We start from the raw sequence: 17,106 nt of genomic DNA, 5'->3' as shown, positions 1-17,106 counted from the left end.
ATGAAGAGGCAAAGTCCTCACATTTTTTATGTTTTTATTTTTTATTAAATTTAAATTCATGTCCCAGACACATTTTTTTGTTCAAATAAACATGACTTACACTACCAGAATAAAAATCTATATTGTATTTTTACATTAACATGCAATTAATAGGCTATAGTATAGAGGGTTTGAACTGATGTAAACAACAGCATGGATTGCATGGTTAATATACTATTGAATTTGTTGTTCTGCTAATTTCTGCTGTCTAAACCACGGAAAAAAACGTGGAAACTGCAAAATTATATAAGACTTAGTAAGCAGAAGAGGGTGCAATATTTTGACAAACTAAATTGGTAAATATCATTTCCTGACAGGAAATGATAAGAACAAACACAAATGTTGTCAAAATTCTTGCCCTGGAAATCCTGATTCAGTTTGGCCAACCACAAGCACCTTTTGTTCCTCAGACAGTTTTTTGCACTCTTCTCCTTGATTTGTTATAACTTTGGCTGTCTGTAGAACTCTAAATGTTTTTTTTTTTCTGATCCAGCCGATTAGTACAGCCCAAAACATGACAATAAGGGACCATTTTCAACAGCAATAATCAGCAAAATATCCTATTGATGACGCTTTGTGAAAACACTCTATTCTGTTTATTAAAACCAAGAATAAATCTCATTAGTTTAGTGTTTTTTAAGCATTTCACATTTATTCCAAAATAATAACTCAAGGCAGTACCAATTTAAACAAAATATATTTATTTCAATAATCAATAATAATAATTGATTCACAAAATTATGTTCAGTTGTTCTTTTACATAATAAAGTTATTTTTTGGATCATCACTCATCAGAACTTGGTAAACACTGGTCACAAATGTGGAGATGTAGTCTTACTTTAATTTCAACAAGCTGATTACTCACTAAAAAAAACCAGATCATGTTTTTTAGGCCATTTGAAGTTTGATTTTGACTTGGAAAAAAAAAGTGGTGATATATAAGTGTGTGAGTTGTGTACTTATTTTTTTGAATTAGTCGTTCCATTAAGGCAATTATATTGCGCTATTAGAACGCACTCGAACACAAGGCAGGATTTATTGTATCAACCAATCATAGCTGATCATAACAGTCATATCCAATCATATCTATTCATTCATTCTCAATTACCCCCCACCAAACTTACTGCACGCTTTAAGGGGTCTGTTAAAACTAAATGGGCTCAGGAGAGACAAGAGAGACACGGCTGGTGATTTATACACTTTTTGTGTCAAATTGTGTAATATTTGCTTTGTTTTATTTTTGTACTATGAATTTTTTTACCATCCAATTTTTTTGAGGAGACACTGCCTCCTCTGAGGAAAAGGCTCTTGGCCTACATTTACTTTTTACTTCTGCTGAATGATATTTAGACTTCAACATTCAAAAAGTTGTGTTCACTTGTGAAGATTATCAGGTTAAAACGTGTAACAGAGGTAACAGAGCTTATTTTCCGCAATAATCCAAAAGGCAATGGAAAAATTCTATTGGGCACTTGTCAAAGGAACCATGCAGGGTGATATATTCCTGAATGAATAACAAAAAAAAAAAAAAATTGGATTCTGATGTGAATACGATGATCCAAAATACCCCAGTGTCTGAGCGAGTTCACTTCCACAATAATACAGACTTTAGCACCCTGGTGTGCAAGAATTAAAAAAAATAAATAATTACAGCGTTGAACAATATTTAAAGCAATTATTGGGTAATTTGTAGATTACATTTCTATATGCCACTTGTATATTTAATACATTCGACAGACACTTTCATACTGGTTTCTCAGTGTGTAAACAAACACAAATGAAACCGCAGGGAGACCAGAGAGTTTAAAAGCAGGTATGTGAAAATGGTCATTTTAGAACTGGAAATGATTGATTTTACCTTGACAAAAAGTGGTTATATGTAAGTGTGTGAGTTGTTTACTTACTTTTTTAAATTTGTCTTCCCATTAAGTCAATTATATTGCTCTATTAGAATGCACTCAAACACAAGAGGCGGGATTTATTGTATCAACCAATCATAGCTAATCATAACAGTCATATCCAATCATATCTATTCATTCTTTCTCAGTTACCCCCCACCAAACTTACCGCACGCTTTAGGGGGTCTGTTAAAACTTTATGGGCTCAGGGGAGACAAGAGAGATACGGCTGGTGATTTATACACTTTTTGTGTCAAATTGTGTAATATTTGCTTTGTTTTATTTTTGTACTATGAATTTTTTCATCATCCAATTTTTTTGAGGAGACACTGCCTCCTCTGAGGAAAACGCCCTTGGCCTATATTTACTTTTTACTTCTGCAGATGGATATTTAGAATTCAACATTCATCCAAGTTGTGTTCACTTGTGAAGATTATCAAGATAAAACATGTAACAGAGGTAACAGAGCTTATTTTCTGCAATAATCCAAAAGTCAATGGAAAAATTCTATTAGGCGCTTGTCAAGGGAACAATGCAGGGTGATATTTCTGAAATATTCCTGAATAAATAACAGAAAAAATAGGATTATGATGTGAAAGTGATGATCCAAAATACCCCAGTGTCTGTGCGAGTTATCTTCCACAAGAGACATTCTAAACACATCCTGGTGTGCAAGAATTAAGAAAAAAAAATATTTAAAGCAATTATTCAGGGTTATTTGCAGATTGCATATCTATATGCCACTTGTATTTCATACAGTCAACAGACACTTTCATACTGGTTTATCAGTGGGTAAACAAACACAAAAGCACATTTAAAGTAATGCACAAAGTAATGAAACCCTAGCAGCCATGGGGACCAGAGGGTTTTAAAAGCAGGTATGTGAAAATTGTCATTTTAGCACTGGAAATGATTTATTCTTGAACAATAATCTTTTGTTATTCAAGCTGTAAAGTTGTTTAAATTTCCTTTAGAGGTGAGAATACTTTCACCAGGTGTGTGGAACGTTTGGTTTTGAGTTACTGATGTAATTTCTGTAGGTAGAGGGTAAACAGTGCTTTATTACATCAGAGAACCTTTCTCAGGGGAGACAAATCTCTAGTCAAAAGCGTGTAACGTGATGGGATCTTAACAGGGAGACTGGAGGCTGTTCTATCTGATTAGAAGTCAATGGAGGAAATACCTTATTACCTTGAGTAAACTGCCTTTGTGTGCAGACAGTTTATCACATAATAAATTGATTGCCTTGCTGCTAATCTACAGCATATTTGCCAAGACATGCTCATTTTGGAGTGAGCTATTAAATGTCTGCTATGAAAAAAAAAACAGCTGTTTTTTAAGATAAGTCAGTCAGGTATGATGCGAGTTTAAAAATGGGCTTGAAATGCGCTAACAGTGCCAAGGTTATGAGTTTGATTCCCAGGGAAAGGAAGAACTAAAATGTAAATGTGTACCTTGAATGTAACGTAAGTCATCTTGGATAAAACTGCTTGCCAAAAAAATAAATGTGAATAAATGTAATACATGTGAACATAATATTGCCAGCCCATGGTTATATGTTCCTCTACTACTACATAAAAACAAAGTAAATTATGTTTTAATAACATCTTTTGGCTTAGCGCAATGACAATATAAAGCCAATTATTCTAATTTTGCAAACAGAGGTTCATAATGTCAACTTGCTATTAATATATCAACCATGGAGGGATTGCACAAATATTTCTAAAAGCACTTTAGTAATGAAACTTACAATATATTCTATTATACAATCTCTACATCCATAGCCCAAGTTCTTACTTCTCAGTAATGCAAATCACTGCCCTTTTCAAATTGCCAAAACGACCAGCGATTTAGCATATTCAGTCTAGCATATCCAGATAATTTTCTGTCACATAAACGTGTACCTTTGATAGCCCTTTTCTTTTAGGTTTTATGTCCACATTGTAATACAGGAGGTATAGCTTGCTGTTAAGCTGACATTATCGTCTAGTGTCGAAGGAAGAGGTGAACTGAGGGTCTTGCCAGTGAAAACAGACATTATGCGAGATACCCTCTGACTCTCCGGTGACTTCCCTTTCACCTGTTTGTAAATCGGAGCTGTCACTTATGACAGCAGTCAGCTTGTGTGTTAAGCTTCATTAACCTAACCTAACCTTGGGCCACATGGTCAAGGACATGCAAAAAACAGCAACAACAATTCACAGATGGCAAACATTTACAGGTACATATGCACTAAAAAGTGAAAATTCCACCTAATCTAATCTTTAAAAATCCTTGTCATCTTTAATTAGTCACATTAAACCAACTATATGTAGTTTTGTGTATTTTTGTAACTTTGGAGCCCCCTACAGTTAAGTAGAAGTTGAAATCACTGTCATAATTACAGTAGATCGCTGTACACGTACATTTGTTGCTGCCGTAAAGCAATCCATAAAAAGGTATACTTATAGTTATTTTTAATAAATAAATAGGCCTCTCAAAGCCGTGTATTGCAATAGTGTGACACAAGAGGCTTTCCACTACAGCATCAAATCTGTGTCAAATTTACGGCAGTTCAAACTAAACATTTTATTAGCGCCATCTAAGTACAACCTAAAATTCAAAATGATGAAATATTGCCTATAAAGACAGGCCTAAATAAAACATATGACTTCAGTGACAAGTGATTTCAACTTAGTGTCACGGTTTACAAGGGAGGTCTGGGTCCAAATGCAGGGTGAGTAGTATTTAATAATAAACAAATAAATAAACATAAACCAAAAGGCCAACACGGCACAAACTGAACGAAAACTTAAACACAAAATAACAAAATCAAGAGCACGATCAAAGTCCAGGGATAAACACAAAATAACAAAATCAAGAGCACGATCAAAGTCCAGGGATATCAAGAACACAAAATAACATAGAGGACAAAAGACAATGCAGCCAGAAAGAGTAGTGGGAAATGAGAGTTCTTATAGACAAGATAATTGTGAGCAGGAGTGAGTGTAATCAGTGCTAATGACAAGACATGAGTGAATACTTAGGAAAGTGTAGTGCAGGGAAGGGAAAACAGCGACCTCAGGTGGCTGAGGGAAGCCCCACAGCCCAGATCATGACAGTACCCCTCTCAAGGGAACGGCTTCCAGACGTTCCCAAAACAAAAACAAAAAATCTGGAGGGAGGAGGAACGGTGGAAGGTGTCTCAGGGGGAGGGATGGCGGGCCAGGCCCGTGCAGCGGAGGAACGTGGGTGGACACTGCCGCCAGAGGAACGTGAGCTGACCTCGCCGCCAGTGGAACGTCCGCGGGCTCCGCAGCCAGAGGAATGCGAGCTGGCCCTGCAGCCAGGGGAACAGGAACAGAGAGCGCGGTCACCGGCGCGTCAGGAACAGAGAGAACGGTCACCGCCGCGTCCGGAACAGAGAGAGCGGTCACCGCCGCGTCCGGAACAGAGAGAGCGGCCACCGCCGCGTCCGGAACAGAGAGAGCGGTCACCGCCGCGTCCGGAACAGAGAGAGCGGCCACCGCCGCGTCAGGAACAGAGAGAGCGGCCACCGCCGCGTCCGGAACAGAGAGAGCGGTCACCGCCGCGTCTGGAACAGAGAGAGCGGTCACCGCCGCGTCAGGAACAGCGAGAGCGGTCACCGCCGCGTCAGGAACAGAGAGAGCGGCCACCGCCGCGTCCGGAACAGAGAGAGCGGTCACCGCCGCGTCTGGAACAGAGAGAGCGGCCACCGCCGCGTCCGGAACAGAGAGAGCGGCCACCGCCGCGTCAGGAACAGCGAGAGCGGTCACCGCCGCATCAGGAACAGTGAGAGCGGTCACCGCCGCATCAGGCACAGAGTGAGCGGTCACCGCCGCATCAGGAACAGCGAGAGCGGTCACCACCGCATCAGGAACAGAGAGAGCGGTCACCGCCGCATCAGGAACAGCGAGAGCGGTCACCGCCGCATCAGGAACAGCGAGAGCGGTCACCGCCGCATCAGGAACAGCGAGAGCGGTCACCACCGCGTCCGGAACAGAGAGAGCGGTCACCGCCGCGTCCGGAACAGAGAGAGCGGTCACCGCCGCGTCAGGAACAGCGAGAGCGGCCACCGCCGCGTCTGGAACAGAGAGAGCGGTCACCGCCGCGTCCGGAACAGAGAGAGCGGTCACCGCCGCATCAGGCACAGAGTGAGCGGTCACCACCGCATCAGGAACAGCGAGAGCGGTCACCACCGCATCAGGAACAGCGAGAGCGGTCACCGCCGCGTCAGGAACAGAGAGAGCGGCCACCGCCGCGTCCGGAACAGAGAGAGCGGTCACCGCCGCGTCCGGAACAGAGAGAGCGGTCACCGCCGCGTCAGGAACAGCGAGAGCGGTCACCGCCGCGTCAGGAACAGCGAGAGCGGTCACCGCCGCATCAGGAACAGCGAGAGCGGTCACCGCCGCATCAGGCACAGAGTGAGCGGTCACCGCCGCATCAGGCACAGAGTGAGCGGTCACCACCGCATCAGGAACAGCGAGAGCGGTCACCACCGCATCAGGAACAGCGAGAGCGGTCACCGCCGCATCAGGAACAGCGAGAGCGGTCACCACCGCATCAGGAACAGAGAGAGCGGTCACTTAGTCATTCACAAGTTCAGCAAGCGCTTGGAAACATACATCAAACATACATCAAAATCTTGCCTTGCCTACTCTTCACAGCAATTGTTTGTCAAGCTTTTTGAAGCTCTCAGACACTTTCAATGCTTTCTTGTGCCGCTTTCAATCCCTTAATGCACCGCACAAACTTTTAAGCTCAACTTCCATAGGAATTAATTGAAAATGCTTGCTACTGTACATGCCGGTAGAAATGCATGTTCAAATTTACCGTGTTGACGATAGAACCAATAAGATTTGTGTTCAGTTTTATCTCCGCCTTCTTCTCCTTATATGGTGTTGTGCGCGTTAACTGCGCTGTGCAGTATCTGTACTTTAACCGTCACGTGCCATATTCAAATAAGCGATTACACAATTTTAAGAGAATAACAGCTTTTATTTCTGTATTTAAAGATTTCTAAAATAACACACACTAATCATATGGACTACATCTGTGCTACTTTTATTCGCTTTTTGGAGTCCCCATGAAATCAAAATTATTATTATTATTATTATTTTTTTTTGCTTTTAGTGACACAAATGATATTGGCTGTTTAAAAAAGGGGGCAGGACTGTGTGATATGCCCCGCCCTGTTTTCCTGTTTTAGTTGAAATTGCGTTAACACATAGAATAATGCTGCATGATTGAACATACTTCAGTGGACCTTTAACTGTTGCATGGCAGATTTAAATAAACAATTACACCATTCTGAAATAACTTTTAAAAAGAGCTTTTATTTCATTGTTTTTCCACACAGAGCCATCTAATGACTTCTGAAGATTTCTGAAATAAGGAACACGAATTATAAGGGCTACACTACATCTGTAATACTTTTATTTACTTTTTGAAGCTTGACAGACACAACTATTATCTGTTCCCTCATCCACTAGTTTCATGAATGAAAACCGACATTATGGTGAGTAAATTATACAGTTCTAATTTTTCATATTGCTAATACATATTGGTGTTTTTTTTTTTTTTTTGTAACAAAAAAAGGGTAGTCACTCCCAAAATTGAGAACCACAGTAAAAGTTACTATTATTTTTCTTAATATTTTTTTTAAATAATAAAAGTTCTTCCATCAAGAAATATCCACTTTATCCAGTCAGAATCTAAAGTTGAAAATGTGTTTGACCTGAATCTGCCACATGATTTAAAAAAAAAAAATGCAAAATAGCACAGAGTGTGTCATATGCGCAAATCAGCGCAGACCACAAAACGTATCTGACACATTTGAATTCTACACAGAATTGGATATGGATGAGATTGTGGATCATACGCTGTCAAATGCAGCTTTACTTTGCTCGACAGCTCTGGCCCAAGCTGTGATACGAAATGCTATTGGCTGTTTAAAAAAAGGGGCGGAACTGTGTGATATGCCCCGCCCTGTTTTCCTGTTTCAACTGAAATTACGCCAACACATGGAATAAAACTGCATGACTCATCGCACTTCAGTGGACCTTTAACCGTTGAATAACAGCTTTCATTTCGGTTTGTTTTTTTTCCACACAGAGCCATCTAATGACTTCTGAAGATTTCTGAAGTAAGGCACACGAATCATACAGACTACATCTGTTCTACTTTTATTTGCTTTTTGGAGCTTGACGGACACAACTATCATCTGTTCCCTCATCCAACTGTTTCATGAATAAAAACTGACATTATGGTGAGTAAATTATCATTTTTCAGATTGCTTCTCTTTTGATCACTTTTTATTTGAATTTGTATATTGTATATTTATATAATCAAAACAGTGTATTTTGTGTAATACAGAAAAGAAGATTGAGAACCACATTACAGTAACAGTTGCTAATAGTTTTTACTTAATTATTTTATTATTACTTCTTCCATCAAGAAATATCCAATTTATCCAGTCAGAATCAAAGTCGGAAATGTGTTTGACTTGAATCTGCCACATGAAGCATTTTTATAAAGCACCTGCTCATTTCGGTTGCATAACATCATTTATGTTTCATTTTATAAATGTTAAACCCATTGAGCAAAATTGCAGCTTTTGTCATGTCGGTGTTGCCTGGACAAGGTTATATGAGTTAATGTGTATGACCTTTAATTTGTCACAAATTAACATTTGGTGTCCTTTGAAAGGTTTCTCTCCTGTTCAAGACTTATTTTTCACAGTCATTGTTGATTTTAATCACTACAAATACCAAGACTTCTCACCAAAACTTCCAGCTCCATAGAGGACACATTATACACCACTGAACCTCTCTAAGCACCCCCTTTTTTTACTTGCTCCTCATTTGTGGGCTCTTGAAGATGTCTGCTCAGTGCTACCTGAGGTAGGAGTGGTCAGCCCTGGCAGACTAGCCTCAGGCCAAAACAAGGCCTGCTGGGGTGAGCGACACACTCAGAATAGAATATGCTGCTCACTCAGCTTAATGCTTGCTCGCACCAGGACTTCTGAGCATTCTTGAACACAAGAGGAGTTAAATACAGATTCCTTATGGAATAGTGAGTCTAAATTTAGGCTGAGGGGAGAATTTGACATTTTGTCATGTGGTGCAAAGGTGAATTCGCATTGTAGACTGTGGATGTGCGTTAAAATGCAGCTGAAGGCCTTTTAGACAGGGTATGAAGTATTGTTAGAGAATCAAGATTATTCTAAGACCCTCTGATACAATGCATTAATACTTGTGTATTGCAGTGTAAGATGTTAGAGAGTTGTACTGGTCTTTTTAAATTGATTCCCAGAGTAGAAATTATTAAACAGAAATTATAAAGCAATTTAGACCAGAATAAATTTCCAAGCTCGTATTTGCCGGTTACATTTTAGTCTAGCTGGTGCACCAGCATTATTAAGCATGTCCAATGGGACTTCTTAATAGAAAAGTGAAGGACATTTCTATAGTCAATATTATTTTATGTAGTGGCTCAGTTATTTAATTGACTGGAAATTGCTTTCTGTGAAAAGTCTCTATAAAGGGATTTCTAAGAAATAATATCCATTAGTCATGAAAGTCATGGAAATGAACGTCTTATAAAATGTACTGTGGTAACCACAGTTAACAAAATGCCATACTTACCGTTTCTATTCTTACTATTAATTTCTTTCTTTTTTAATGTGGCAATTATAGTGGTGAATGACATCAATACCAGTTCATAGTTTTACTGTATGAACAAAAACTGTTTACAGTGAAAACTAGTAAATTTCTGAGGAGAAACATTAGTCTTCATTAGTTGGGTGATCCGTAATTATTACCTAAAATAATGTCGCTTACTGAGATTTTAAAAGGATTTGTGATGGTATTCCCATGCAGAAGTTTGAACATAAATACCACAAATTTTCTGATCATTTTAAATAGAAGAATAAGCCTTAATAACCATCTTAATACTCAATTAGTTATGCAAATTGATGGCATGATTGTGTTGAATGGAACTTAATAAGCCACGAAACAAAGGACTACTGAACGCTCTTGTTTTTCTCCCATGTGAAGAAAGAATAAAGCCTTTCTGCGTCTACGAATGCAATCAGTGAATAAATGATTTCAGCATAATTCTCTGAGACGCCCATTATGTGTTTTTATATTTCAAAGTCACTAATGCCTTTCTAGTAAATTAAATGATATCATATATAAATATATAATTTGATATACAAAGAGACCGAGAGAAAGAAATAGCACAATGGTATTATACTGAGATGTGCCAATTAGAAGAACAAAATTCAATTAATCTGGAATCGTTATTAGACATAACAATTTCAAAGCTAATTAGTGTAAATTTCACACTCTGAGTTAATCAAACAAATGAACTGTTGATTGGAAAGTGTCTGAATAATGTTCCATCTCTATAGTGCTGAATAAAAGTCAGACAGGAAGCCAGAGGTATCCAGAAACGAAACGCAGACTTATATTTCTGCTTTCGTTTCATAATTGATTATTGATTGACTATCATATTAAACACAGACTAAATGAGCTTTCTGATTATTGGTAATTGCTAATGCATTTGCATTTGAACAACCCTCAAGTCTTTTTGTAACCTCCTGTTTGTAATCATTTGTGCTCAGACATCATTTGTGTGAATGAAGCCTATAATTATTGAAAAGAGATGTGCTTTTGCTTTTCTAAGTGATCAGATTTAAATGCCTTATGGGTGATAAAACAGATTTGTAGGAAATTGTAGGAACCAAAGTCATAAAGACCAGACTCTTTTGACTTGAGCCAATAAGCAACCACCAAAACACTCTAGCACTGTGCCGACATGCATAGCAAGCAGTCTAGTAATATTTAGTAATGCATCCTTGTTATAGTGGCAGAGCTGCTATTGCTTTACCGGTTGCAACGTGCACATGCTTATTCATGCGTTTATACACGCACACACACGTTAGTCGGCTCACGGTTTGTGTTCTGTGCTTGTGCTTCCTGTTGCCCTGTGGCGCCATCGCTTCACTACTCAGAGCTGCTTTTTTTGGGCAAGAAGGAGAATTATTTATTTAGCACACACCTCTCCTGTCATAGTTCATCTGCAGATAGCAACATAAGCACAGCCCAGAGGCCTGTGCATATCTGCACAATAAGAACACTCAAACCTGCCTCAAAAAATGCAACATTCATGATCATTGCATTGAGAATAAATTCAGTGAAAATGTATTTCTTTAACTTGTTTCTCATGATTTAATATTATATATTAATATTACAGAATTATTTTACCAAAATAAAAGGGATCATACAAAATGCATCTTTTGTTTTTATTTAGTGCTGACTTGAGTAAAATATTTCACATAAAAGATGATTACAAATAGTCCACAAGGGGAAAAAAAATGGACCTGTTCAAAAGTTCACATACTCTTGATTCTTAATACGGTGTTGTTACCTGAATTATTCACAGCTGTGTTTTCTTTTAGTGATAGTTGTCCCTTGTTTGCCCTGAACAGTTAAACTGATATTCATCAGAAAAGACTTTTTTTCAGCATTTTTGTGTATTTGAATCCTTTCCAACAATGATCCATCTTTTCACACTGAGGACAACTTAGGTTCAAATGCTCACTGATGCTTCAGAAGGAAAACAATGCTTTAAGACCCAGGGGGTAAAAACTTTTGGAATTTGAAGATCAGGGTAAATTTTACTTATTTTGTCTTCTGGGAAAACATTCAAGTATCTTCTTTAGCTTTTGAAGGGCTAAAGAAAATCATATTATGGCCTCAAAAAATTATATTTAGGCAAAATAAGAAAAATGTACACATCCTCACTCTGTTCAAAAGTTTTCACCCCCGGCTCTTAATGCATTGTTTTTCCTTCTGGAGCATCAGTGAGAGTTTGAACCTTTTGTAATAGTTTTGTATGAGTCCCTCGGTTATTCTCAGTTTGAAAAGATGGATCTCAAAATCACACAGTCATTGTTGGAATGGGTTTAAATACACAAAAATGCTGGAACCTGAAGGATTTTGCTAAGGAACAGAGGGCAATTTAAGGACAAACAAGGGACTCATGAACAACTATCACTAAACAAAAAACAAACAAAAACAACAACAACTGTGGATCATTTAGGTACCAACACAATATTAAAAATCCAGCGTATGTAAACTTTTGAACGAGGCCATTTTTATAAATTTGACTATTTTCTCTTGTGGACTATATGTAAACATCTTTAATGTGAAATGTCTTATTGAGATGAGTACTACATAAAAAATAACATGCATTTTGTATGATCCCTGTAATTTTGGTAAAATAATTACCATTTTGAAGATTCTGCAAGGTAAACTTTTGACCTCAACTGTAATGTCTAATAGAATTCAGTACTGTTAGAGGAGATCCTTTTTATAGTCATTTTAGATTATGTTCAGAATGTTAAAATTCTCCTTTTTTGAAGCTTTGTCAAGAAAATAGCCAGTACGTGGCATATCAAAGACAAATGTAGCAGTACAAGGACGATTCACACTTTTTATCTCGGCAGAATACTATGAAAAAAAAAAAACAGAAATCTCAATTAAAAAGAAATCGAAAAATGCTTGTATTTTGTTAAAACCCACAGCTGATGTTATATCCACTGAGTTTATCACACTGGACATGACAGATCAAATACATTGCATTGTGGTAAACAGTGCAAACTGTGTGTTGTACTCATACACTGCACTTTTTGGTAAGAGTAAGGTACATTATATATACTGCAGCAATTTTAAAAAATAACTTATGAGTACTCACATTTTTTCAGTTATCCAGGTAAGCTTCCCCAGGTTACAAGGAGTCAGTAAACATCTGAATGTTATTTATTCAGATTAATCAGGGTGCAACGCCATGGAGAGCGAGAGTCTTGTGTCTGTTTTTTATGCAAAGTAAATTAAAAATCATTTGAAGCATAAAAGATAATAAAAACCGCTCTGGATCATTGCATTATGTCTGTTCATTAAAATAAAACAATCAATTAGGTTTGATCATTACATCTGATGTTTGCTCAGGTAAAACTGTGTTGTACTCTTGTCCTTTAGATCATAATTCAGTATATAAACCTAATTTGTGTTATTTTAAAATATGTTTAAACTCAATTACAATGGCCATAATTTTTCTCATTATTGTAATTTTTTTCTTGTTTACACTACTATTTAAAAGTTTAGGGGCAGTCAATTATTTTTCGAAAGAAATTAATACTGTTATTCAGCAAGGACATATCAAACTGATCAAAAGTGAAAGCAAATACATGTATAATGTTAGAAAAGATTTCTGTTACAAAGTAAACTTTATGCTTTGCATCACACGAACAAATTCACAATATTGCTGTTTTTTTAATTAAATCAAGTAAATTACTAAAACGTACTAAACTTTTGAATATTATTTGAATATGTAATCAGCATAGTTTTAAATAAAACTTCTGCACATAGACATCTGGAATATTTTTGAGCGTAAAAACAAGTTTCTCCAAGTGAGATTTCATAAATTGTGTTATCAAACTAAGTATATTAATACACTGCTTGACTTCTCGGATTTCCATCAAATTACGAAAGAAAATGTTAGTATTAATGTCTAATTTTCCTAACTGGCAGGTACCCCCATATGTGTGAGAGATCTCAGCAACCCAATTAGAGAACACATCTGTTCCATTAGAGAATCTAGACGTCATCCATCAAATGTGTCATATTCATCTCACCTCCACTTTCCTCATACACATGCTGCACATTACACTCAACAAGATTGGCAATTTGCTTCAACTACATTTTAGTTCAGTCCCATATTAGAGGAGGGTTGAAATTCCTACCATCTGATGCAAAAAAGTTATATTTGCTGTTTTGTATTAGGGGTTCGAGCACGTAGTGCTGAAACCCTATTGACACTTTTAAGATATATATTTTTTGTTATTCTTCCACCATAAAAGTGATCATGCAAACCAAACCGTAAGGCCAAGAAACTTGAAACTTGGCCAAATGATAGAGAATTTGGGGAGAACCTGACAAAGACTCATCCCAGTCAGCCTATAGGTGGTGCTACAGCGAGCAAAAACGTGCAACCTCTCATAACTCCTAGACCATTTGTCGAAGACTCAGTTGTCTTATATCATTGATGTGCTTGGCTTAATAAAAACAAAATGGCTATTTCGGATTTCATTTCCGATATGCAAATGTTTCTGCCATTTTGAAATTTGTCCAAAACCTACTTTTGCGAACTAGTCCTAGGTTTTTCATGCGACCGGAACCAAACCAGTGCAGAAATGTTCCCTGGACAGTGAATATCAATAATTATCAAAAAAATAAAAATAAATAAACTTTCGACTCGCGATCACAAAGGGGCACCAAAAAGTTTGAAAGAGGAGGGGACACTTTTACTAAAAAGGCTATAACTTTTGAACAAAATGAGATATCTTCAACCAAACTCAGAACAACCATGTATGAGCTCAATCTTTGGTCAAATAAAAACAAGTGCGCAGACGGAAAAAAAAACATAAAAACAGCTATAACTATGCAAGCGTTAGTCCAATTGACCTGGAAATTTGTACGCAGTGTCTTTTTCCAATGTGTCACAAGAGTTTATGAGGACATTGGCGTATCTCAAAAAACATGGCCGCCATCAGCCAATGCAGTTTGAGCACCTATTAGACAAGGTTAACGGAGGCCGATCGGAACGAAACTCGTGGGGAAGTTCGACTCATGGCCCTAAAGGTCTGTAAGAATTTCAAAATCCACATAATACGCATATTATTTCATAGATCTCCTCATAATGAGCAACTTTGCTTGAAGAACCATTGCTGTCAATCAAATTGTTTATTAATTATTCACAAATATGTTAAAAAACTACTTTTGCAAACTAGTCCTAGGTTTTTTGCTCAATCTCGATCAAACCATTGCAGTGCAATTCTCTGGACTCTCTAGATTAATAATTATCACAAAAATGTTGAATTTGGTCTTTCGGTTGGCTATAACTGGATCATTTAGAAAAGGGTGTGTCCAAGTAAACCCAAAAGCCTATAAAACCTAAACGAAAACTCTAAAGTTTATAAAACTTCTTGATAATATGTGTCAGATGACTCTTAACAAGCATGCAAAGTTTCATGGAGATCGGACCATAGGTGGCGCTATAACAGTTAAAAAGGCTTCAAAAACACAATTTCTATGGTAAATGACCTCAAATTGCTAAAAAATTCTCACAAACACTTCATATAATATGATAGATCCTCTCATTCTGAACAACTTTGCCTCTTGCAACACTAATGTCAATCCAACTTTTCTTTAAATATTTGATATTATTTTAAAAAACTACTTTTGTGACCTGGTCCTAATCAATAAAACCACTGCAGTACTACTCTCTGGACTCTCTATATCAATAATTGTAAAAAAAAATATGGTCATGATCTAGTTTACCCAAAACCTATAAATCCTATAAGAAAACTCTAAACTTCACAAATCTAAGTAAACTCATGCATCATATGTTCTGGTGTCAGTCATTTATTTCATGTTGCCCTACACCCTAACAGCATAGAAGCCATAAAGGCCATAAATGCTCGAACCCTGATAACTGCTGCTAGCAGCTATATTTTTATTTTATTAGGGATTTTCTGTCTTTATTATACCATGACAGTCACTAATCACAATCCACTTAGACATTCTGCTAAACTTCTTTTTGTGAATCAACTGGTTTCCATATTCTTTTTACATGATTTTACCAAATGCTGTTGCTCAAGCAAGTCAAAAGAGTCGACTTTCTAGTCTTTATGATATTCCGTTCCCTAGATAGGGCTCTGATTCTTCCATCCGTTCTTAAAGGATTTTTGCCTGGTTTTCTATCAACTACTGAGGTGGAAAGCACCACTACCTTATGATAAATTGATATAAAATAAATAAAATTCCTGTCTTAGTGAATGCAAAAAAATGATCCACAGTAAAATATAATTTCTTCACATGAAAGGCTCTCTGTGTTCGACTTGGACATATTAATCTTTTGATAGTTTGAATTAATAGACTAAGTTTTGTCCTCCATTAGTAGACTACAATAGAACAAGCCCTCTCTAATTCCACACTACTAATGGTAATCCATTAGCATGCATCATGCGTATTCATTTCACACATTTACGGAAATCTAAATCCCTAGCAAGACAAATCGCGAAGACTCCGATAAAGCGTTCAGGCCTGGCCTTTATAGTTCTGAGAAAGCATCTGATGGGATCAGTATAGGGCGGGAGTCAGCTGTCTGAAGACTACTTTCACACAGACAACCTTGAGATCAGCTGAGAGGGATTATTCGCTTTCAACTTTGAGTGCCATTATGGAAACGGCCGGTCTTACCGTATCTCATTCTCCTCCCAGAGGTTCATCTGCCGTGCTGTTTTCCATTTCTTTACAGGAAGACTTTTTCTGAATAAAAGGGTAAACCACACAAGATTGAGTTTCACAGCATTACAGAATCAAAATGGCCTATTTTGGGAAATGTTTTTGTGTTTTTTGGTTTCTGACCAGTGGCTTTTTGATGCCATTAAAAGGGAAGAGGGAGTTTTACAGCGATTCCACACACACACACACACACACACACACAAAAAAACATTTTTGGTTCAGTGAACAGTTCTTGAAAGAACTTTTTTTTTTCTTAGTGTTAAGAACATTGTAAAAATCTAAAGAACCTTTTTTCATGATAAAGAACCTATGGTGGAATGTAAAGGTTCCATGGATGTTTAACATTCACCATGGCATGTACAGTTGAAGTCAAAAGTTTACATACACTTTGCAGAATCTGCTAAATGTTAATTTTTTTTTTTACCAAAATAAGAGGGATCATACATACGCATGTTAGTTTTTATTTAGTACTGACCTGGATAAGATATTTCACATAAAAGATGTTTACATATAGTCCACAAGAGAAAATAATAGCTGAATTTATAAAATGGACCTTGTTCAAAAGTTTACATACACTTGATGCTTAATACTGTTTACTAACCTGAATAATCCACAGCTGGTTTGTTTGTTTTTTAGTGGTAGTTGTTCTTGTCCTGAACAGTTAAACTGCCTGCTGTTCTTTAGAAAAAAATCCTTCAGGTTCCACAAATTATTTGTTTTTTCAGCATTGTGTATTTGAACCTTTTCCAACAATGACTGTATGTGACTTTGAGATTCATCTTTTCACACTAAGGACA

This window comes from Garra rufa, chromosome 5 (assembly GCF_049309525.1).
Source record: "Garra rufa chromosome 5, GarRuf1.0, whole genome shotgun sequence".
Classification (NCBI taxonomy): Eukaryota; Metazoa; Chordata; class Actinopteri; order Cypriniformes; family Cyprinidae; genus Garra; species Garra rufa.
This window is presented reverse-complemented; position numbering follows the sequence as displayed.